The sequence below is a fragment of the Sinohyriopsis cumingii genome, chromosome 8, assembly GCF_028554795.1.
Source record: "Sinohyriopsis cumingii isolate HCF-2022 chromosome 8, ASM2855479v2, whole genome shotgun sequence".
NCBI classification, from domain to species: domain Eukaryota; kingdom Metazoa; phylum Mollusca; class Bivalvia; order Unionida; family Unionidae; genus Sinohyriopsis; species Sinohyriopsis cumingii.
Window position 1 is genome coordinate 84,056,167 of NC_142968.1, and position 24,909 is coordinate 84,081,075.

A 24,909-nucleotide genomic window follows, 5' to 3' on the forward strand; every position below is an offset into this window, starting at 1 on the left:
TGAAGCAGCTAATCAAAAACTAGCATCGTTGGCGTTAGAACAAATACAACAACCACAGCAGGAAATCAGTACCTCTGCATTCGGAGGGCGTCTTCGTTTTAGACGATAAAGATATTTTATAAAAACATGTTCTCGCGTGCATCTAATAAAGCTTTTAAATTGGATGAACCAACAGAGAGAGATGATTCAGTACGAGACTATCAATATTACTCGTATGACGCGATAATACCAAACAGTCCCAGTAGAATCGAATTACAAGTACAGGATACAACAAGATATTTACTACCGTGTGAGGCATTCATCGAGGTTGTTGGCAAGATTGTGAAAAACGATGATACTAATTACGATGCAGCTGTCAAGGTTGGATTAGTCAACAACGGCATTATGGCGCTATTCAAGAGTGCCGCGTACATGATCGATGGCAGAGAGATCGAATCAATCAACGATAATGTCGACGTTGCAACCACAATCATAGGCTTAGCGAGATACTCAGATGATTTCACTAGATCGGCTGGTCCTAGCATGATGTTTACCAAGGATAATTCAGATGCTGCTGATATTAATCCATTTAGACTCGTGCAATTGAAACTTGATGCTACTGCTGATGCGGTAGCAGGAGTAACGATAGATAAACCAGGTGCGGCCTTCCCAGCGGCTTATGATTCTAATCCAAAATACAATCTCGGATTTACCCTTCGTACAACTATGTTATCAGGTGACAGTAAAAAAATTTCATGTGCTATCCCGCTGTCGCATATATTTGGATTCTGCAGAGATTTTAGAAAGGTCATATTTGGAGCTAAACACACGGTTGTCTTCTATCGAAAAGGCGACAGCAACGACGCTGTCTGGAGAACTGGAGCTGACAACGGCAAGGTTGCATTAGAAAAACTAACACTGTGGATGCCTTCGATTACACCATCGATAGACGAAGAGAGAAATTTGTTATCGTTCATGAATCAAGGTGGTAAATCAGTGATGTCGTGGCTGACGACGTACACAGATAGCATCCAGAATAACATCAAGGGCAATTTTACTTGGCATATAGCATCACAGCAGGGTGTATCTGCACCAAGACATATCTTTGTGGCTCTTCAACAAGCTGGTCGAGTAGGTGATCAAACTAAAACACACATGATCTTCGATCATTTTAATGTCAGCGATGTGTCACTGAGGATAAACGGACATCAGGAGCCAATTGAAGAGATTCAGTTAAATTACGCAGAAGGATCAGTAGCACGTGGTTATCATCGTTTGTGGAGCTACATGGGTCGAGATCAAAATATTGATACCGGATTGCAAATATCTCAATTAGATTTCAGAAATTTCTATCCGATCTATTATTTTTCACTGGAACATATTGATTTGATAACACAATCTGTCGTCGATATACATTTTAAAGCCAGAGTCGGTCCACTCAATGCAGCTCAACCTAATGTAGTTACTCAATACAGAGCCATTGCTGTTATACTCAGTGATAGAACCATGATCCTCGAGGGTATCGAAGGCAGAATGAGGATCATCGATGCTCCTGCAGAAAAAATGTGATTTAGATTCAGTCTAGATTTTATAAATGTCGTACGAACATGTTAGTGTGACTCTGACTCAGGGTCAGATAAAAAAGCTACAATCAGGATTAGCGAAAAAATGTGGGACAAAATTGACGTTAAAACACGATCAGATTCAAGGTGGACCAAATAAACTATCGATAACAAAAACACAACAAAAGCATTTTAATAAAGCTAAATCATCTAACACCGGAGTACAAATTGCGCTATCTCCAGCTGCGTTAAAAGATATGGTTAAGGTAGGTGGATTTTTCCCGTTATTATTCGCGTTACCAGCATTGATTGCAGCAAAGGCAGCTGCGTTACCTGCATTAGCCACCGCGGCCGCACCAGCTATCGCAAAGGCTGTAGCACTTGGTGCTGCTGGTGCTGTGGGTTCGAAGGTCATTGATAAAGTCACCGGTGGCAGATACAACAAAAAAAAGTACGAGGACTCCGATTACCAGGAACACCTCCATGGTATTATGGGAAGGGAGTTCCTCTGCCAGGAACCCCCGCATCGTGGTACAGAAGATAACGCCGATGTCGAATTACGATCTAATTAATGCTGCTAAAAAACAAAAAATAAAATTTTTCAGAGGAGTGTTTATGCGGGATCAATTACTAGCTCGTCCGAATAAATACGAGACAGGAATTATAAATCTCGATAACAGTACCGTACCGGGTACTCATTGGGTAGCGTACGCGGTAAATCTGCGCGAGATTATCTATGCTGACTCATACGGGTTAGCCCCACCTAGGGAATTTTTAGATTATGTAGCTCAGCTAAATACTCCAACGTGGTACTCTGTTGCTGATAAAGAAAAATATGTACCACCAACAGTGCCAATACCTATATGGTGGTGTATAGAATTCATCGCTGAGGTACCTTCTTCATTTAGTTTTTGAAAGATAGATATAATGGAATACAGATACAGTCAAGCTCGTGCATGGCAGATGTCGCTGAAGAGTATCATCGACGTCTATCAGGTAAAAATAAAAAAATATCAACGCAGATTGGTTATCATCGACGTTGCTGTTTATTCTGTCTCAGCGGTCATAACCGGTGTTGGAATAATCCTATCTGCGTTAACGATGACCGCTCCTGTTGTTATCACGGTTATTGTTTCCACAACCACCACGCTAGCTGGTATATTCGGTATCATAACGAAAAAAATATCTTCGTGTACCAACACAAAATTAACCACGTATAAAGATAAACTAAATATAGCATCGACAGCATATTCTAAACTATCTTTGTTGTTGTCGGAGAGTCTCAACGACGGCGTTATATCCGACGCAGAATTCGCGCTGATATCTAAGATTTATAATCAAGCGATTAAAGATATCAATATAAATAATGACCGAGTTGCTGCAACAGATCGCGACGAACACGACGGTGACAAGAACAACGATGATATCAGCTAGTTCAACTAAACCCGAATTCAGTATCATTTTTCCTACTCCTATCTTTATCGACGAGATAGCACTAGCTCAGTTGCGCGTTTATTACAGTTGGCCAAATATCAGATCAAGATCATTTGGTGGACTACATTCAAATAATTCCTTTGTTTTTGCTTATAAAAACAAAGACGATGGTACTCCCGATTGGAATATGGTTGGATTACCAGCGGGTAGTTACCAAATCGATCAGATCAACGATGAGCTCATACACAGAATAAAAAATATAACAGGATCCGATCCCGGAATAAAGATAACCACACACGAACCAACATCAAAATCAATCATTGAAATAAGCTCGAATTATCAGGTAGATATCTACGCGAGTTCAATAAGAACCGTATTAGGTTGGCCAGTGATCAAACCACCGGAACAACCGATACCACCAGAGCCAAAGAGAGATTTTGATGTTGATCCAGAAGCTGTTGAAGAATTAATTGGCGAGGACGCGCCGACGATCATGCCTTATATATACATTGTAACTGATTTTATTTTCAGGGGAAAGGATGATATGATGTGGACGCTTGCTCGTGATACTTTTTTTGATTTTGAAGCACTCATTAGCTTGTTTAATGAACTTGAGAAAAAATATAATGAAAAGATTCGATCTATAAAAAATTATTTTCAGGAGTATGTTTCTGATGTACCTGAATCACATAAAAAAAATTAACGATCAAATAAGAGAGGTAAAAATAACTATAAAAAACGTAAAAGATGTTAATAAAGAATTAATCTCCACAATAAAAGATATTGGCGGAGATAATAAACAAAAATTCTTAGCCGCGTACGGGCTAACTGATGAAACATTATCAGATTATAAGCTTCCTGGTTATAACGCAGATAGACTGGAAACGTCCTTTACTAGCTTCACTGATGAATTATTTACCAAATTACACGCTGCATGGAGAAAAAACTACCACCACCATCTATTCTCAAACGCGATAACGCCGAGGATGGCACCGGCAGACATGTCTCACCTGAGATAGTCAATATAACAACCACAATCGCGGTCAATCTTAATTGTGATATCATCGAAAACAGCTACATCGCTGATGCATCCGTCTCTGATCAGGAGAAGCAAGGGTTCGTTTTGTATTCGTTTTCACCGAAGGATCCACCAGGATTTCTACTGATACAAGAGCCAATCAATCCTGTTTATCTTAGGTGTCATAATAGATTGTTACAGCAGGTGAATTTTTCACTGACTGATCAATCTGGACATCTGCTAGATACACGTGGAGAAACGCTGAGTATAAATCTGTTGATAAAATCATAAAAAAATAAAAAATATTTTTTATAATCTGTAGATTTTTGTAAAATTCAGTAAATTTCTTATTTTTTGACTGTTTTGGTTGGTTTTTTTTTGACTGTTTTGTCCACCCAACCTGGTCGTTTCTCTAATTGATTTCAATTAGAAGAGATACAATGGTCAACAAAAACAAGTAAAAATCAACCAAAATCAACCAAAAAACAAACAAAATCAACTCAGAAAACAAACAAAAAACAAGCAAAATGATCAAAAATCAATGGTTTTTATTGGCTCTTGTATCATCTCTAATTGAAATCATTTAGAGAATCGGGTATCCTACTCAACCAAACTGATGAGCGAAATCGACCAAAAAAGTAAAAAAATCAACCAAAACAGTCAAAAAAAACCGCAAGAAATTCACTGAAAATAACAGAAAAAAATATCTACAGAAAAAATAAAATATCCACAGAAAAAATAAAATATTCTACAATTTTTCAATATCTATCAATCTCCGCAATTGTCGTGCGCGTTTGTCTATTGTCTTTTTTGACTCGTATTCATCAGATAACGATGATCGAATCTTTTCAACGACACGCGCCAACGGAGCAAAATCACCTATACCAGATTCATCAGAGTTGATGAGTGATTTATACATCGCTGATTGTATTTTTTTTATGAGTCTGTATTCAGACGACAGTATGTATCTATTCTCTTGTTTGTGTTGAATAATTGTATCAAAATCAGCGACGATCTTATCAGAATCTAAATCATCTGATAATTGTATTTCTTTTATTTTTAGCGCCTCAATAGATTTTATTATCTCGTTGATATTTTCTTGATTCATATTCATGAATGATTTTACTTATCTAATATGATAGGAAAGTAGGAGAATTTGATCCAGCTACCGGATTTATATGAGAAGGTTGATTTATATATTCCCTCTGCAACAAACCGTACCGGACTGGAATTGATGCCAAAATATTTTGCAGCAGAGTACATCGATTGAAAATGTAGCTCTTCACTTGTCTCTGTGTTGATTGACTTAACAGCCTTAGAAACTCTTCGTCCACCTGCATCACCCTTTTGTAGATTTTCACTCTGAGTAATTGCTTGTAGATTGTCTACGGAATTATTCAATTTATCTCCATCAATATGATCAATTACCAGGCCATCCTTGATTGGTCCATGAAAACATTCAAACACAAATCGATGAATGGAATAATATTTCACGTTTCTGACGTTAAATCTCCGGTAACCAGCATTATCAATACGACCAACAGATTTTTTTGTTCTAACGTGTCTGACAACACCATCAGCTGATTCTTCATATTCATCAATGATCGGATGCTTCCTGTATATAGGATTCATTATATAATATTCCATTTGTATAAATCAAAGTTTGTCTGAGAACCTACTCAAATAATCCTCCTCACACTTGATAGCGATATTGCTATTAGGTGATTTTTTATCGTAATGTCGTTTTAATTCTCTGTATCTTTTTCCACCACATTCTGCACATATTCTAGTCCTTCCTCTGATTCCAATGTTGCATCTGATACATCTCGTAGGACCAACTCCACCTCGCTTTATATAAGCTAAATGTACTCCGCAGTATTCTTTTCTACATGATCTATTACAACAAGTAAACGAACCAACCATGAGCCATTTGCAGTTATTCATTATATATTTAAAGATATACTTGTTTAAAATATAACAAAATGGTCTTTGATCTCGATGAAGCAGAATATATCATTCCTGAACTAGATCAGGCTGAGAAAGAATTCTACGATGATGGAGCAGCTCATGTATGGTCGACGTGGAAAGCAGCTGATATTGATAACACGATGAATGACGCACGAGCTAAAAAAATAATTAGCTCACTCAACAACGACAAATTTATATTCAGAATAAAATTCATTGTGAATAACGAGAACGACGTTTGGATCACTCGTGATAAACGCGATCCTGTGATAAACGGAAAAAAATCTGTCACGGTGAGCAATAATTCCAAGCCAGGATTATTGACAGGAATAGATAAACCGTATTATGCGCGAGCTTATCCTGTAGCGGCCGTTGTTTATGGCATTTACAGGCTGAATAAACCTGTTGCTGAAAATCTTACTAAGATGAAAATGTCGGTGAAGATAAACTGTGTAGCTGAGCGAGTGATAGAACATTTCACGAACATAAAACGCGGTAACGGCCTAACATATTTAAGAAAAGAAAAAGTAAATGATTGGGCGGAGTCAGTTGCTGATGGTGCATCAATAAGCGACGTTGCTGTGTTATCAGCGAAATTAAAATTTCCCATCACGGTAAAAACATTATCAGGTGAGATATTGTACTCGTCCGCGTATAATCTAAAGGATCTCCCATCGAGATAATTGATCATAAGTCGCATGCTTGGAGTAGCGCAATAACTGTTTTCCCTCGGAATCGTGTTATTAAATTCTATTCTACGACAGAAAATTCTGTCGGGAATATGTTCGATTTTATTCATAAAATAAGTAAATCAGATCCTGTATCTGTTTGGTTATTTTCCAGCGATGATCGATATGATCAGTTCGTCGGACCCAATGGGGATATGTATCGAAGCGAAAAATTACATGATTCGATGACGGAGATAGCGGAAAAATACTCAGTAAATAAAGAATTACTTGTTAACTGTTTCACGATTCCATCTGTTGTTGCTCATGCAGCAAGAGAGAAAAATTCGTGGAAACCAACCAGAAAGATTTTCTTAAGGATGTTCAAGATAGTTGCTTCGAATACGGTCATGGCGGATTATGGAACATAAAATACAATTTTATTGATATGATTTCGTTTGACATGATAGCGTGTTATCCAGGTAGTTTCTCAGGAATGGGAGAATGCAACAAATACTTCACTCAGTTTGGTCATCCATGCGACGAGATGACCAGGATATCAATTAACGGTCCGCTGCCAGATTTCTCCCTGACAGGATTCGCTAAAGTTATATCGTTCAAGTTTTCTTCAGGATTACATAAAATATACTATCTTTGGTTTGGAAGACACTTATCAGAACAGAGATGGATTCCGATAGTTTTACTGAGATATATGCTAGATTCTGCTATGTTGACATCGTTGACGGTCAGCAAGGCGATTATCTCGTATCAAAAACAATTTAACGTCTGGCTACCAACTGAGCATGATGACGCGAAAGATTTAGGTAGAAAAATAATCGGAAAATTTACTCAAGGTGGTGCTTATGATCATCAGAGACGTAATTGCAGATTGATTATGGATGAGGTTGAGTTAGATTTTATAATCGCTGATACCGCTGAGAGAGGTATATTTTGTAGCAGAGAAGATGTTTATGTCGCTGATGGAACGAAATTAGGTACCGTGGTCAATTATCTTGAAGGAGAATCACCTCAGTATGTTCATTTAAGATCATCAATGTTAGCGTATGCCAGTATAAATCTTTTATCGATGATAAATAAATTTCCTGATACCGCGGTTAGAGTAGCTACTGATTCGTTTTATATTGACAAAAAATACCTACCGGAGTTAGAAAAACTAACCGGAGATGGTTCATGGGGAACATGGCGAGTAAAGGACGAATATATCTTACTTCACTGTGAAGATGCTGACGTAGCTGATGAAGAAAAATATCACTCAGATAGCGTATCAGAAACATCGACAGCACCATCTGTTTATAATCCTGCCACAAGATACAAGATGGTCTACATAAACGGACCGGGTGGATCAGGAAAAACAACCAGAATGATAGAATTATTCAAGAACTCCGATATGATTGTGTTGACACCAACACACAGATTAGCACGTGAGATGAAACAACGAGGAGTCAATTCGTGTACGTATCATAGTTTTTTCAAGTATAACGGTGGTACGTGGAGTCCGTCCAAGATGGGAGAAAAATATGTGAATAAAAAAATTATATGGGACGAAATTTGCACTGTATTTGCTGGTACATTGAAAATGTTCTTAGAATGGTTATCAACAAAAAATAATGCTGTAATTATGTGCGGCGATCACGGTCAACCAAATCCTATTGATGGTGAGTCACCTCACGAATGGTTGAAAAATTTTGTGGATTATTACGAGGAGGTCGATACTGATTATAGATCGCTAGATGGCAGATTGAGTGAATTCAAAAAACTAATTCGATTAAAATCAAATAGGATTCAATGTGACGTAATGAGAGAGGTAATTACAGAAACATCAATGAAAGATTTCTTATCGATGTGGACGCCAAATGATCTGATAGTTGCCAGCAGAAAAATAATCAGGGATGTTCTTCAACAAAACCTATTCAAGATACATCAGGAAAAATTTCCTCTGATGTCCGTTCCGTTATGTTATAGACCAATCGATACCAGATTACAAAATATTGACGTTGATATACCAGGACGAGGTTAACAAAATCTTGTATTGAATGATATTGTCGTCGTTGATATTGATTTTGTTAATGATATGCTAGGTGCAGAAAAATCGCCGTGGACGTTAGGATACGCTATGACAATACAATCTTCACAGGGACTAACTATCTCAGATTGTCGGGTTTGGATTGTAGATGATAACATCGAGTGGTCCAATCTGGTATATTTAGCTGTATCTGGAGTGAGAAAGATATCTCAATTAGGTAGAATCACCCTAGATAGATCGGTTATCAACGACGAAACGAACGAATACGTGATTAAAAAAAAATTATTCAGCTATAAACAAACTGATAAGAAAAATAATCACGAATTCGATTTGGATGTGGATTTCATTTTATCGTTGAAAGAAAAACAAAATAATCACTGTTTCGGTTGTAATTGTATTATGACTTGGACGTATCAAAAGAATGATTCAAGACAATTTACCGTAGATAGAATAAATAATAATCTAGGACATAACAGAAAAAATGTTACTCTAGCGTGTTTAGAGTGTAACAGACGCGGAATAGATTATCTGAGTGACTGAGGAGGTAACTGAGTATCAGCCGGAATTACTTGTAATTCTTCTCGTGTAAAGCCACGTTGAGGAGCAAAAACATCGAGTGTGTAGATAGCTGGTCTACCTGATGATCTCGTTACAGATACTATCTTGTGTGTCGTCACACTCCAGATAGGATCAGTCGCTCTTTTTCTGCCTCCCTCAGCCTCGCCATGTTTATACAGATACCTAACGATGACATCGCCGAGGACCGGTCGAATTGAAAAATCTTTTCTACGGATCGGTATAAATTTTTTTTGTATAGCTACTGATGGTTTCATATTTATCGATCTTGTTATCTCGTTATTTATTGCTGAAATAATGCTCGGTAGCCTAATGACCCAGTCGCTGGATCGTTTATCCTGAATGAATTCTCTCGCGTATTGATATCCAAATAATTTTTCGGGTAGTGTTTTGTTAAATCGCTGAGCAATAGCCTGATCGTTATGAATGTTTACTTTACCACGTCGTATTGCAACATTCTTATTGTTCATCAAATGAGTAACAGCACCAAGGAATTCTCGTCCAGGATCAACCTGAAGCAATCTTGGCCACGTTAACGGACCTCGTTGATATATTCTTTCAAACGCATTAGCTACCTCAGTCGCTGTTTTCGTTATTAACGGCTCGGCTTCTTTGTATCTGCTAGCAATGTCCACCACGGTTAACACGTATTTGTATGTTTTATCGTTAACGGTATCGTGTGGCAGAAACATTATATCAGCCTGATGAACCTCATTTGGAACGCTGACATCAAAATGTGCGTATTCTATTCGTTTGGGTGGTGGTAGATAAATCTGCCAGATAGCCTGTTTAGATAACCACGTAGCAGCTACCGATGGTTTTACCTTAGCAGCTTTTGCTAGTTTCTTGATTGCTGATTTACCTTTCCAGAATCCAACAGGGGAATAATAAATCTCTTCCATATAACTAATTACCACATAGGACTAATTTACCTTTCATAGCGGCATTTATCGCCCAGCTGGCCAATCTTTCTTTGATGGTCTTATTTTTTATCGAATTTATTGAATGAAGCAATTTGATGTCAGCTAGATGCCGTTGATGTAGATCTTTGCTTCTATATTCAAGATCATGAATATAACACGCCCGATCGATTGCGTTTACAGGATCCTCACCAGGGTTCGGTTGATCTTGATCATTCAATCTGATATCGAGTCTGGTACCTGGTCCGCAGTAATTGTATCCTGGTAGATGTTTTTCTCCTGGGTATTTAGACCAAAAGAATCCTGGTAACGACGATAATCCTGAGGCAATATCACCTCAGTGTCTTTTTCTTTCTTTTTTTTTTATCGTTTTTACTTTAACAGATTTTTCGCCCGATGAAGAGAATCTAAATTTTTTTGTGCCACATATTTCGCATTTATCAGTGACGGCTGATCTATTATTTTTTGTAACGACAGTCGCTACATCCACAATTGGTGTTCGTGTTCTACACCGTACACAATATAAATCCATGATATAATTATATCATGAATGTAATTGATTTTTCAGCTACAAAGAAATCTGTTCCGGTGAAGCATCATGCTGCGTTACCTAATTCGATTAGAATGATCATCATAAGACCATCAGGAGCAGGTAAAACACAATTATTGTTAAATCTGATAATGAGATGGTTAAAATGGGACAAATCGTATTTAGTTGCACCATCTGTGGATGATCAACGATGTTATCAGGTATTGAAAGAATTCAATGAGAACGCAGCATTGTTGAATAACGGTGAGAATATAATTGATTTTATCACCGATATTGAAGAAGCTCCTTCGGTTGATGTTCTAGATGGTTCGATAAATAATTTGGTTGTTTACGACGACGTCATGCTAGATAAACAATCTAATCCTGCCAGAATCTTTACTCGTGGACGACATAAAAACACCGATGTTATTTATGTAACTCAAATATATACTCAAATACCTAAGGTAATCAGAGATAACATGCTAGCGATCTTCAACGGCGTAGATACACATACGTTAAGAAATATTCATCAAACTTGGTGTAGCGGCGACATGGATATAAATAAATTCAAAAATTTCTTTGGACGAGCTCAGTCTACACGGTATGGATTCGTGACGGTGAATTTATGTGATCCTAGAACCAGATATCGAGTAGGCCTAGATAGAATATTTTAATGAATCCGAATTCTAAATTCCATTTTGACACGACAGCAGCAGGGAGGGCGCCTACCTCAGGTCGGTCGTCAAAATGTAATCAAAAATAAAATAAAAATCATGAACATATTATTCTGCAGCTATATCTTCGAACGAAATGTTTATTTTCGGATTGAGGGTCAATAACGATGTAACTCTTCCAGGAAGCCTCTATTCGGTAAATAGAACCTTTCTCCGGATTAGATTTCTCTGGAAGGTTTATTTTTTGTCGGATCCCCTAGGTCTGTTCGCCCTCCCTGCTGCTCAGGGTAAATACAAGGAAGTATAGTGCGTGCTATCATTTCGATAAACTTCACCTAGCCCATAACTGGTTACTGAAAACGTAGGTGGCACAAAGGCAGACAAAGCTATTAAAACAATACGCTACAAATTGCAACAAGCTATGTATCTTTATATAGGCAACGTTGGTTTTGGAATAGACAAATAGATAACTATGTATTAAACGAAAATGCTGGTCATTCCATGAGATGAGACAGTACAAGAAATCTTTACAGAAAGCACTGCTTACCCCTTAGGTTTAAAGTAGAAACGCTATACAATTTTGATACGAAATCGAGAATATCTTTCTTCAACATTTGCTGGGCAATGATTATAGAATATGCGTCCGGATATCATCAGTTATTAAGTAGGAGTACCCAGTGGGAAAATCAATGAGTAAAATTGCAGTAACAATCGCTATATGCATGACATTTACAGTACAATGTAATTCATGCACAGGCTCTTACTGCAAACAGACACTATCAATGAGGTATCACTGAAAACTGTGTCTTACTCTGTCTTAGCGTCCTAAGTGCATGCTCTCTGCCTATATAACACATAGTAGATTTGTAGAGAGTGATCAACCACAACGTACAGTGCCTATATTAATTACTGTAGATTTGTAGAGAGGGATCAACCACAACGTACAGTGCCTATAGTAATTACTGCAGATTTGTAAAGAGTGATCATCCACAATGTACAGTGCATTTAGTAATTACTGTAGATTTGTAGAGAGTGATCATCCACAATGTACAGTGCCTATAGTAATTACTATGGCTAGTGCCCCAGAGAAAAAAATACTGCCATCCGAATTGGCACTTAAACTGCATCGATATGGTATTTTTTCAGCGAGTAGATTAGAATAACTGTTGTTGCCGAAATCCGGAGTGTACTTGTTTATCACGTGAAACGGGGTCACTGCTGTCCTATATGGTTGCAGTCTTATTATTCTTCAGTTTATGACACTCTGTGTTCTTAGACGGGCGTTTTTTTTTTTTATCCAAATGTTGGTATATGTCCATAATTAGTTAATTGATTAACTTTTTATTAAAAGCAGTATTACAAAATTTTCATTGTGCGAGATCGTTTAAACCCCAAGAGGAATACTTCAAACTGCTTCAACCAGCTGACTTAAAGGTAAACACTTTTCTCCGGACAATTTGCAAATATTGAATTTTTTGTTTCTGTTATTGAATTGGATATTGGGCACAATTATTTTCTATAAGCGGCCTTATTTGACAGTTTCAGTTGCTGTAATTTCATTTTACATGTATCCATGTTATTTGTCTTGAATGTTTTGCCATCGGTACATAATTTCATTTCCTCTATTCATATTATGAGATTGTATTCGCAAATATTTGCTGTAACACAAATATGCTCAATTCTTTGTACTTGTTTATTTACCCATTATGCATATTGAAATCGACTAAATATCGTACATGGAACATAAACTTGCTGGATTATATGCACTATATGAGTGCCAAAAAATAACATCCCGTTTTCATATGGCTTGTTTTGTCGCGCTTGAATGATAATTGCAATTTGATCAATGTTTCCAATTTCTAAATCTAGTAGAACTCATGTGTTACACATGCTAAAAAGACGTCTCGATTGTCACAATGACACAAACGCGAAGTGCTGTGCATTTATTTTTCTAGAGATAGAACGAATGAATGAATAACAATGGTCTGCATCATAACTTAGAGTTGCAGATTACGGTACCTGTATCGCATTGGTCTGCATCATAACTTAGAGTTGCAGATTACGGTACATGTATAACATTGGTCTGCATTATAACTTAGAGTTGCAGATTACGGTACCTGTATCGCATTGGTCTGCATCATAACCTAGAGTTGCAGATTACGGTACATGTATAACAATGGGCTGCATCATAACTTAGAGTTGCAGATTACGGTACATGTATAACATTGGTCTGCATTATAACTTAGAGTTGCAGATTGCGGTACCTGTATCGCATTGGTCTGCATCATAACTTAGAGTTGCAGATTACGGTACCTGTATTGCATTGGTCTGCATCATAACCTAGAGTTGCAGATTACGGTACATGTATAACATTGGTCTGCATTATAACTTAGAGTTGCTGATTACGGTACATGTATAACAATGGTCTGCATCATAACCTAGAGTTGCAGATTACGGTACCTGTATCGCATTGGTCTGCATCATAACTTAGAGTTGCAGATTACGGTACATGTATAACATTGGTCTGCATCATAACTTAGAGTTGCAGATTGCGGTACCTGTATCGCATTGGTCTGCATCATAACCTAGAGCTGCAGATTACGGTACATGTATAACATTGGTCTGCATTATAACTTAGAGTTGCTGATTACGGTACATGTATAACAATGGTCTGCATCATAACCTAGAGTTGCAGATTACGGTACCTGTATCGCATTGGTCTGCATCATAACTTAGAGTTGCAGATTACGGTACATGTATAACATTGGTCTGCATTATAACTTAGAGTTGCAGATTGCGGTACCTGTATCGCATTGGTCTGCATCATAACTTAGAGTTGCAGATTACGGTACATGTATAACATTGGTCTGCATCATAACTTAGAGTTGCAGATTACGGTACATGTATAACAATGGTCTGCATTATAACTTAGAGTTGCAGATTACGGTACATGTATAACAATGGTCTGCATCATAACTTACAGTTGCAGATTACGGTACAACATTGGGATGCATCTAGGGCACATGCGTCTCGTTGTTATTCACGTGTGAAAGCTAGGATTGGAAGAAAAGAATTGGAGTGAGAAATTTGTTCACTTTTTAATTTCTATTTTGTATTTGCCCATCATATTAAATGAGCATGCTATTAGTAGTGGGGGTGGGTGGTTTAACCATTTATCAAATTGTGTAACAGGTTATTGATCATGCTTCAACCTTGAGCTGTTATCCGGGTATTAGTTACAACCCTAATTTATTTCGTATTTATACGTACATGTCAGATAATGATCAGATAAATACACAACAATGTATATAATTTTATGTATAGAGAACTTTGCTACCCAGCAAGGTGTTTCATTGTACGAGACAACTTCTGTAGCGCAATCAACGTAAAATTTACCTCATTGTTAAAATGAAAACGTTATTTTCTATAGCTATAGATGCAGATTTATAAACTAATTAACGGTTCAGAACAATTGAAAATAACGCGTATTTCAGTAACAGTGTAGTCCTGCAGGTACCAAAAGTGTTACAAACATACCTCGTGTTTGCAAACATAAAAGCGACGAACAGATTTTTTCCACACACATTGCAAACTTTCATCAATTATACATGGAAATGACGCTAAAAAAGTACGAAACAATAATGTTCCCCCCTCCGATTTGAATGTTTAGCACAGGATCGGGACGATGTTGTAAAAGTATAACATATTATATAAGAATAAAGCACACCATTTCCTGTGTAAACTGGTATACTCAGTGCATGTTCTTGCTATTGTATAAATTTTTATATAGTTTTGAGTTTGGGCGAAGAATTAGCATTATGGATATGTGCAGTGTTTTAACAATGTTGCAATTAGCATTATGGATATGTGCAGTGTTTTAACAACGTTGCAATTAGCATTATGGATATGTGCAGTGTTTTAACAACGTTGCAAAGTGTTTTAACAACGTTTGGAATTAGCATTATGGATATGTGCAGTGTTTTAACAACGTTGCAATTAGTATTATGGATATGTGCAGTGTTTTAACAACGTTGCCTCAACATCATATCCTCATTTAACCAAATCAGAATCTTATAGCAACGCTGCAGAAACGTTGAGTGTTAGCTGGGAGTTCTTGAATTCTTCTACAAGTCTACATGATCTTTATTTTATTTTAAAGGAAAGCTACAGCTTTCCCTCGGGTATTTCTTTCCTATGAATCAAATCATTCCTTTGCGTAAAGTCTTTAAAATGTAGATTTTTCCTTCATAGTTGTTATTATTCCTACTTATGACAATATTTCAACATTGTACAGGTGCTTTATAAGCAAGATAATGTTAAATCACAGAGAAGGAATCTAGTGAAACTGAAAAATTGCCACAGTATTCTCAGAGGTGGATCCCGAAATATCATTCGCTAGGGTGGGCGAGTGGGCTCAACAACTAGGCAAGGGCTATGTGGAACGGAACCTATGTTGAGGTTCCAGGTGCGAAACGCACTGAATCTCCAGCATTTTAAGTGTTTCCAGGGCATAATTTTAAACATCTAGCCGTAAAGAAAGCTTACTCAAGGATACGTTCCGTTTGTTTTGCGCTCATATTTTTTTTTTTTTTTTTTGGGGGGGGGGTTGCCCTTAAACAAAAATAACTCGAATATTATAATAGTCTATTGAATTCATTATTCCATTCCAATTTCGTTTGCTACTGATACATGTACAACACATTCTTACGACCTGTGAAGGAAAACCAATGAATCTCTAGATTTGGAAAGAATAACATAATGCATTTCTAATATAGCATCAAAAAGGTATGCAAGTTATATATTACGCAGTATAAATATATATGACCTTTTCCAGATCTTGCTTTTTTGCATAAGTTCATGTCTCCATTTTCGTTTGTTATAAAGTTTATCTCCACCACTGGTGGCATAAACCTATATATTGAGACCTTTTGGTATAGGAATGTAATATGTTTTACAGATTTATATAACATTTGTATGAAGTTTTGATCATACTTTTTACAGATGGTGCTTGGGTAGAGTTGGGATAAAAGAGGACAACATAGGTGATGGTCGTATAGGGATAACACACGTTTGGCTTTATACAGACATTTGCCGTAGCACTCGAGAAAAGCTGAACCTCGGGTATTGTCCGGGGTGGGGGTGAGTGGGTGGGGGCTTTTCTCGATTTCTCAGGCAAGCGTTTGAACCGATCGTTTTAGATCGTTATTCGTAGATACCCATTATTACTGCTGACGAATGCCAATAAAAACTGCGTTCCGAAATGATAGTCTTCCAGCGCTTAGACATCAGAATAAAATCACCGACGTCTTAAATATTCTATCCGGGGCAACTACCTAACAATGCTCTTGTTTGATTTTACTGATTATTTGAAATCCTGCTGAATGTCTATAAGATAACACAACCAGTGGCCTTAGGTACACACATTAAAGGGACATACACTTGTACCTTCTCCCGTCTGTAACTCGCATGAAACTGCCATAAATTCGATTTAGGTACATCAAAACCACTACTCAAGCAACGCGCCAATTTCCTTATTGGAGTAGCTAACTTCAAAAAGCGCACAGCGTCAAACCTCCCGCAATCTGCAGCATCATGCGATTTTAATGAGGTTGCACACGGTTTGCAGTGTGTAAAGTTTTCCAGTAAATAACCGAAAACTTTGATACTGTGGGTGAGGTTTGAGGTTTCATTACTTAATCACACTGATCTAGTTCATATTTGCGTGCTAAAACCTTTTAATATCGTTATTCTTCCATAATCCATTAATAAGTGACGTAGTAAAAATGCATGACGTCAAAAATCATTTGGAATATGGAAGATCATATAAGTAAACAGATTGCCTTTGTGCATCACATAGTAAATTTTTAAGTTTTGATTCGCTAACTATATAGATTGTTTTTTAATTTAGAAGGTTATTCTTGACTCCAGAGTATTAACATGTATCAAGAAGCACTACAGCCACACGCGGGCGTTATATGACGTCATATGTCGTCATGTGATGTATTAACTATAGTAATGCGTACTCCACTGAAATCGGCGTAGCTCAGTTGTTCAGTAGGTATAGCGTCGGACTCACAATCCAAGATTTTTGAGTTCGATACCTGCCAAGGCTAGCCCGGTTTGGAGATCTCGGTGTTTTAGCTCCCTTTTCCTAGGTAACATATAGCCAATAATGTGTTAAATGTGCCGTTAAAACCAGAATTTTTTTAATAACAAATCTCCATTAGGAACTTTGCTCGTATGTCCCTTAATGTTGACAAGTGTTTCACGTTTTCATTCACAAGATTTTCTTTTTAGGTTAATACTACTTCGCTGTTATAACCATGACAACCGCCACAATTCAAAGAACAAAGCCAGCTTATATTCAGCCTCAGCGAGATTGGCATGACTTCTTTCGGGAGTATGGAGATACCTTTTCAACGGTCATCACCTCCATTCCGAGTGATGATACATTAACAAAGGATGAATATCGCAGGCGATACGAAACCTTAACAAGAGCGTTTCGAGATCGACTAATAGATGTCGCGAATAAGGCATCCAAACTAAGTACATTGGTTTCGTTTGTAAATACAATCAAAAAAGCTAGATTAAACAAGAAAAGGAGATCTGAGGAGGAAGAGAATTTATCGACATCAAAAAATTTCGTCTGTATCCCGTAGGCAAGGAAGCTGAAATTATGAAAGAATCTATTATTTATTCCAGAACATCTCCAAGGGATCCCAGGAAGTCGCCTACTATAATTGGACAAAATGAAACAGTAAAAGATGCAGCAGCAGGAAATGATTATAATTCCTGTAATGCACATATATTAGCGGAAAATATCCCATGGCTTAACGTACCTTTCCTAGCTGTGGAGAGAAACAACTTTGAAATTGTTGATATGTGCATCAAGACGGGAGTTGATTTAGAAACATTTCGTAATTTGAGTGGCATGACTTTATTAGCATGTTCTCTAGGGAAGACGGAGCTCAACCATGAGATACTAAATGTTCTTTTGGAATGCAGTGGGGTCAATGTACACACAATAGACGGAGAAACACCTGTAAATGCCTGCATTAGAAATGAAGGAATATCTGTGAAAGAAAAGATCATATTATTGCAAAAATTGATCGATGCTGGTGCTGATATAAGGACAAGATCGTCTTATCGTGAAACGGTTTTACATATATTCATTAGATCCCTTGAAACGGAAGTGGATATTTCAAAAATGGCTGGCTGGAAAAGTGTCATAGACATATTGCTTGCAAGGGGAATCGATATAAATGCTGTCGACTTCTTTGGACAAAGCGCGCTGATGGCTGCTGTTGGAATCATACCACACACAGAATTAGAAGACAGTGTTGAGGATGACACAAAGGCAAGAAGAAGCAGTATTGATGTTCGACGATGCAAAACAGAAGTAGTGGAATATTTACTTCATAATGGTGCGGATCCAGAAGTGGCTGACTCTTATGGAAGTACCTCTTTGTACATGTCATTAGCTAATATGAATGTGGATATAGTAGACACACTCGTCAAACATGGTGCCAACGTTAACCATCAGTCCAACATAAAGATGTCTCCAGCATATTATATTTGCTGCGAAGGAGATTGGTCAGAGGAGGACGATGTCGACAACATCCTTTTCCCCTCACTTCGTATATTGCTGAACGGAGGACTTGATTTAAATATCAAAGGGGTTGATGATTCAACGGTTTTACATTTTGCTGCTGCGAAACTGAGCCATACCGTTTGTGAATTCCTTGTAAAATCGGGAGCTGATATAGAGGCTCGAGATTACCTTCAGCGGAGTCCCTTGCATATGGCTGTAAGGAACTCAAATATTCGGGTAACAGAGACACTAATAAAATTGGGTGCTGATATTGAGGCGAAAGATATCCATGGTGATAGACCTTTGACTCACGCTTGTCTCCATGGGAATACAAATGTTGTTGAGATTCTTGTGGACAATGGTGCTGACTGTAGGGTCTGCGGAGATTTGGGAATACAACCTATGCATATTGCAGCAGAGAACGGGGACGCAAAAATGATGGCAATTTTGAAAAACATGGGTTGTGACCTTTCTGCTCGAGATGCAAGTGAATCAACACCCCCTTCATTATGCCGCATCAGATGGAAGTCGTAATACAGTCGAATATCTCCTCAACCAAAAAGTCAACAAATTATGTGAGGATTATATGGGGCAGGTGCCTCTCGATTTAGCACTGATGAGAGGACGGTATATAGTTTCTACTTTACTTGCAGATTCAAATTCAGAAGTGAAGTTTGGTAATCTACCTCCAGGTCTTTTCCCCAATCGGCCTCCTCGCAAAATGCACCAGTTAGACGACTACTTGGAAGAAATCATTGAACCGTTAAAAACTATAGGGGAGCCCGGAGCTGGTACCGGAAAAGCTATCTTAGACACACCTGGTCTGGGTAGACTTAACTTGGATGAAGGGGAAGGCAAATCTATATTTGACAGCATCCAACAACTGTGTTTGGAAATCGTCAAGCGCATCGGGGAAATCGATCCTCTTTTTAAGTGTAAACTTATGAATGCAGGCAGCAGCTTTGAAGGAGTAAAAGTAGGATATCCTGATGAGTTTGATTTTGTCTGTCATCTCGAGAAGATGAGTGCTTTCGTAGAGACAGTAGAAGTTGTCGACACCCCCGAATACTGCAAAATTGTAATGAAAGATTATTGCCTCCAGATATATCCACATATTGTCTCCGTTCAAGCGACTACCTTAATGCGGGTGCAGTTCTTCGTCGTTTTTACAGGCTTCTTAATCTTGCATCGTATGATGTTCTTAAAAGACCGCACCAAAACATTTACACTGGATTTTCTTTGCTCAATGAAAGTGACTTCCTTTTTTGCGATTGTCCCATTACAAATAAGAAATTACAAAGCTTTACTGTCTCCTGGCGAGGACCGACCTATAAACATATTGACATATCTGTGGACTTAAACCCAGTTCTTTATACTATCGAATGGCCATCAAAAGCGGTACAAAGCTGCAGTTTACTTCCGAATATTCCGGAAGAGGGAATGTACTTGATTCCAAAGTTTTGCGACATAATATTTGCTCTTCCCACTGAGACTGTTCCCCTTAACTCAGACATGTGGAGGTATTCGACACATCATGTTGAAGCAGCCATGATGCAGAGACTACCTAAAGAAGCAAGGGACTCCTACATGCTTTGCAAAATATTCCGCATGGAACCACTCACGTGCAGCATCCAAGTAGATGGAAGCGAGTACTTGATATCGGAAGCTTACGGGGGTGACGATTACAGTAGTGATTATAACGAGGATGATTATGATGATGATGACTTTGAAATAGAAGAGGAAGAGGAGAATGATGCAAATAAAGAAGCTCTATTTCCTGAAGAAGGGAAAGATGGTTATGACGGTAATGTCGATGAAACGGAAGAAGATGAAGAGAAGATTGAGACAAAGAACGAACTTGGCTTTGAAAGTGGTAGTACTGGTGTTGCTAAGGTTGAAGAGAATGAAGATCGTGACCGTGGTGAACATGACAGTGGTGTACGTACTCTATTTGGTGGTAGTATTCGAACTGATAATTATGGTGTTGCAGATACGATTACAGTAGAAGATGACTATGGCGACGAATATTATACTGATGATGATGAGGAGGATGAAACAACTGAAAAATGCATACCCTCATACCATCTCAAGTCTCTTTTTCTTAAAGAAGCAGAAGCTATCTTGGAGAAATCAGGGACCTTCTCTGATCGTGAATTGCAAACAATTCCATATAAAGTGTACGATGGACTTAAAACTGCAGCTGAAACCCAATTTTTGACAACCTTATTCTTCCCAAATCAGAATATTTACCGCCAGCCAAAAGGAGATGATTATCATTTGGTAAGCATTAAACTGCGAATGTCTTACATTAATAACATTCTTCACCTCTTGAGAGAGCTTGGATTTGGATTGGAAGATTAGACAATAACAGGCCATTAAGTAGAGAAATACCCGTGGAAGAGATTTCGTATACAGATACGGATAGTGTTATAGACATGGTAGAGGAAAATAAAAATGCTAGACAAAATTACAAAGTTATCGCGAGAATTAAGCGATATAATGATATAATTGCATTCTTAAATTTCATTTATGCAGAATAGATATAGATATGAAATATTAATCTTTTCTAAGCATAGGATACATCGTTTATTATTTCATTCATTGTTTGATTGATGTTGTCTTATTTTTGTTAACCAAACACAAAGCACTCAGTGTTTGCAAAATGGATGCTGCCAAACTTATCTAATTTGCAGATATATATATATATATATATATATATATATATATATATATATATATATATATATATATATATATATGTGTGTGTGTGTGTGTGTGTGTGTGTGTGTGTGTGTGTGTGTGTGTGTGTGTGATGGGATAGAGATTGGTTCCATGTTAAGTCCCATAAGCTTAGTCCCTGGAAAAAGGTTGAACCGACTCGCCAATGTTACTTTTTAATTGTGTTGTTCATTTCAGAAACAAAAATCGCTTGTCGATGATTGTTAGTTGCCAAAAAATGTTGTGTTCTTTAATAATGTGGCAGGTATTGCACTATTCTTATATTTTCCCTTTTGAATCCTGTCTATGGCCCAAGCTTGCATGTTGGCTTGGAGATAGAACCATTTTACAATGTGGGAAACTATTTCACCCGTTTCCCTTAATTTTGGCCTCATACAGTAGGAGGAGTTAGAGTGACATATGGACCGACAAACGAAGCCCGTAAAATATTTACCAAAGCTTTGAACAAAGTGGTAAAGATGAAAATATGGTAAACAAGAATTCACAACAGTTTACCTTAGGATGCCGATACTTTAGGTTTGCAGTTAATCGGAATGTTGAACCTCTGCCTTACAACCATATTTCAGATCTATTGGAATGAACTCAAAGTAATGTTAAAATAACAAATATAAAATAAAATACTTAAAACGTTGATTTACAGCAGAAAGATGAGACCAAAATATGCTAATTAATGGTATTCTGATTATGAATCAGGGAAGGCTAAAGTCACGTCCACTGAGATAAATCTACATACTTGTTATACAATTATATATGTAAACATAAAACATTTCGATCAAGCGTTAAAGAAAACTGGCTGTACCATAATCAATAATAGAATATTCAGTTGTCGATTGATGAATATGAAAGATTGAACTAACTTATATTTATCCTTTATATATAATGGTAACATAACATACTGTTTCTATCTAATTCATTTCCTTTTACAGATGAAAGGGTGATTTCTTCTAACTTTAAGGTTGATTGTTCTAGCTTTTTAATTGAACTTAATCTTTCCTTGTGATGTCGGCCTCACGATATTATACCCCATGTGTATTTCTATTTCTACAGGTTTAACAAAACGTAACCAATATCAATATATCTATCTTAATGTCCTGTAAAAGACCTTTGGATTGCTGACTGCTTACAATGCAGGCCCAGATTTTCAAAATGCATCCAGTCGCAAAATGACCGCTGAACTTCGTTGTCTAAAAGCATTGTCTCCTTCTGTGTCATTTTTCTTCGATTGAACTCATGATAACTATAAGTTTAAGAGTATCAACACTATATACGTTTCCATCTAAATTGTACAGATCCCCACTATAATTTAAAATCATCTATAGCGTGCTATTGGTTTTTAAATACAGACCAAAATTAATGTTATAAAAGTCTTCTCTCAAGACACAGATACCTGAAGAGGTATGGTTTACATGCGTTCAGTTGAATAGTGAATGACCTACAACTGCAGTGCAAATTAAATCATGATGTCATATAACCACCCACCCCTGCTCTCCACACCCTCCAGATAACTGTTTTATATCAATATCACAACCTCACCTTTTTCATCCCGAATGATGGAGTTCGAGGCTAAAGTAACTGAAGGACATCGAACCAGAATATCGAACCAGAATAAATATGTTGAACAGCTACCGATAGTGGACACATGCTTTCTTGTTCCCCAATCAATGTAATGCTTCAAAGTGACCCATCTTCATTCGGACGCATATAATGCAATTAGTGATGTGCAATGTTATATGTTTACGTTTCGTTGGTTCAGACTGCACAACATTTGGTTGAGCTATCTTTGTATTGTGGGACACATTTATGTTCTTAGGGTTGAAGCCATCATATTGTTACGTATATTTGATTTAATTATATCTGATTTAATATAAATATTTGTTTCAATTTAATTGTTTGTTTGTCAGTTTTATTATTTTTAATTTTCATTACATGACATTGTCATGTAAATTTATTTACTGGAGATGCTATGTTTTTCCAGACAATAATGTGACTTTGACTGTTCGTTTTATTCAAAATTAGTAGCAACCACGTAAATAAGTTCTATTTTTATTTTAAAATGTATGGTTGTTGTCCAGGTCATGGTGGTACTACTGATTTAAGATGTTAACAGTTTTGTTTCAGTTTTATTTCGTAGAGTAAAATGATTGGGTCTTATCAGGGACATACACGCTACGTGATTTTTATATATATGTAAACATGACCACGTAACAATTATCAGGGGCGTGAAATGCAAGTTTTAAACCATAGTATTAGAGGAGTCAACGGAGTTGGGTAATTACGCTGGAAAGTGACTCTTGTACCGTTTGGAGTTATTTAAAATTACTTGGATTTAAAAGGATTAATTCTTTTTTCCTGGAAAATACGTGTGCTCCTGTGAAATAGTCGAACAAGGACAGCTTTTATAAAAATGTATTCAGATTTCAAAACCGGGAGTGTTATTTCTTGTTTCTACAAGAACTATAGACTTTAACACTACAGGTTACAGCATACGTCATCGTCTTCCATCTCGGATTCTTCGTCGCGACTCGAACTTAGATATCATTAGAACAGCTTTTTATTAGGACTTCTAAAATTTTATTCGTGGATTATTCTTTGATTATGTTTGGATTTGATTCTTAAAACCTGTAAGTTCATATTATTTCATTTTTACAGACCTTTTCCAGGGAAATAAATTATTGTATTTTTCAAAGCTTGTTGTTTTCACTCTTTCTTGTGCTACTGTTTATTTTAGCCTAAACACATAACATAAGAATATTCCTTTGCATTTACACATCCTACCGTCGTAGCCTATACAGCCGTCATTGTGGTACTGTGCCATTAAGCCCAGTGCATGTATACATACATACATACATACATACATACATACATACATACATACATAACACACACACACACACACACACACACACACACACACACATACATACATACATACATACATACATCGTGATCCACCAAAAATGCTCACGACAAAAGAGCATGGACAACATAGCGCTGAGAAAATAGCGAGGCGATAAAAAAGCGCAAGACAAAACAGAGCCGACAACATAGCATTAAAAATAGTATGTTATAGAAACCAATTTTAAAAAGTTTATATTTTGATATTGTATGTACTTTTGCATGTATTTCATGATTAACTACATCTGCTTGTTATCATTTTTACTTTTTTGCTTTACATTTTGCTTGTAGCGTTAACATTTTCCATTAAAATCTAAC

General features: G+C 37.1%; 1 protein-coding gene and 1 pseudogene across 2 annotated transcripts in view; one reads left to right on the forward strand and one right to left on the reverse strand.

Annotated features, from left to right (window-relative positions):
• The window catches only part of LOC149794020 (uncharacterized), a 129,272-nt gene that overhangs the window by 82,727 nt on the left and 21,636 nt on the right, over nucleotides 1–24,909 (reverse strand). The window lies entirely within an intron of this gene.
• Nucleotides 18,007–21,600, forward strand: LOC149794023 (uncharacterized; annotated as a pseudogene).